Below are 1,400 nucleotides of genomic sequence, written 5' to 3'. Positions count from 1 at the left end.
AGGAATAGTAAAGAAAGTATGTTTGAGATCCAGAACAGAATAATGGGTTGTGGATGGAGGTACTGAGGATAGGAGAGTGTATGGCTTTGGCACTACGGGGTGGACAGGCAAGACAATTTGGTTGATAAGGTACAGATCTTGAACTAACCTGTAGGCCTTGTCTGGTTTTAGGACAGGTAAAAAGGAGGAATTGTAAGGGGAGTTTACAGGCTTTAAAAGGCCATGTTGTAGCAGGCGAGTGATAACAGGCTTTAATCCTTTTTTTTTTTTTTTTTTGAGATGGAGTCTCGCTCTGCCACCCAGGCTGGAGTGCTGTGGCCAGATCTCAGCTCACTGCAAGCTCCGCCTCCCGGGTTCACACCATTCTCCTGCCTCAGCCTCCCGGGTGGCTGGGACTACAGGCGCCGCCACCTCGCCCAGCTAGTTTTTTGTAGTTTTTAGTAGAGACGAGGTTTCACCGTGTTAGCCAGGATGGTCTCGATCTCCTGACCTTGTGATCCGCCCGTCTCGGCCTCCCAAAGTGCTGGGATTACAGGCTTGAGCCACCGCGCCCGGCCATTAATCCTTTTAAAGAGTGATGTGGGATGGGATATTGGCGTTGAGTGGGATAAGGGTGATTAGGTTTTAATGAGATGGTAAGGGGTGCATGATCAGTCACCAAGGAGGGAGTAGAAGTATCTTATAATTGTGGGTTAAGGTGGGGGGATATGAGGGGAGGATGTGAAGGAGGCTTTGAACTGGGGGAAAAGGTGGCAATGAGGTATGCCTATAGCCTAGGAATAGTCAGGGAAGAAGATAATTTAGTTAAAATGTCTTGGCCTAATAAGGGAACTGGGCAGGTGGGGATAACTAAAAAGGAGTGCATAAAAGAATGTTGTCCAAGTTGGCAACAGAGTTGGGGAGTTTTAAGAGGTTTAGAAGCCTGGCCATAAATACCCACAGCAGTTATGGAGGCAAGGGAAATGGGCCCTTGAAAAGAAGGTAATGGGGAGTGAGTAGCCTCCTTATTGATTAAGAAGGGGACGGACTTACCCTCCACTGTAAGAGTTACCCAAAGCATCTGTGATGGTTCAGGAGGCTTCTGAGGAGATGGGGAAGCGTTGATCTTCAGCCGCAAAGCAGAGAAGGTCTGGAAAGGAGTCAGTCAGAGAGCCTTGGGCCAGAGCTCCAGGGGCTCTGGGAGTGGCTGCCAGGAGAGTTGGACAGTCTGATTTCTAGTGGGGTCCCGCACAGGTGGGACACGGCTTAGGAGGAATCCCAGGCTGCGGGCATTCCTTGGCCCAGTGGCCAGATTTCTGGCACTTGTAGCAAGATCCTGGGGGAGGAGGTTCTGGAGGAACCTATGGCAGCTGTGGTTCTGGTGTTTGGAGTTGTGTGCTGGAGATGTGGCTGGGGTTTGT

This window comes from Colobus angolensis, unplaced genomic scaffold (genome assembly GCF_000951035.1).
Source record: "Colobus angolensis palliatus isolate OR3802 unplaced genomic scaffold, Cang.pa_1.0 Scaffold100, whole genome shotgun sequence".
NCBI classification, from domain to species: domain Eukaryota; kingdom Metazoa; phylum Chordata; class Mammalia; order Primates; family Cercopithecidae; genus Colobus; species Colobus angolensis.
The sequence above is the reverse complement of the archived record's forward strand: the minus strand, read 5'-3'. Positions refer to the sequence as shown.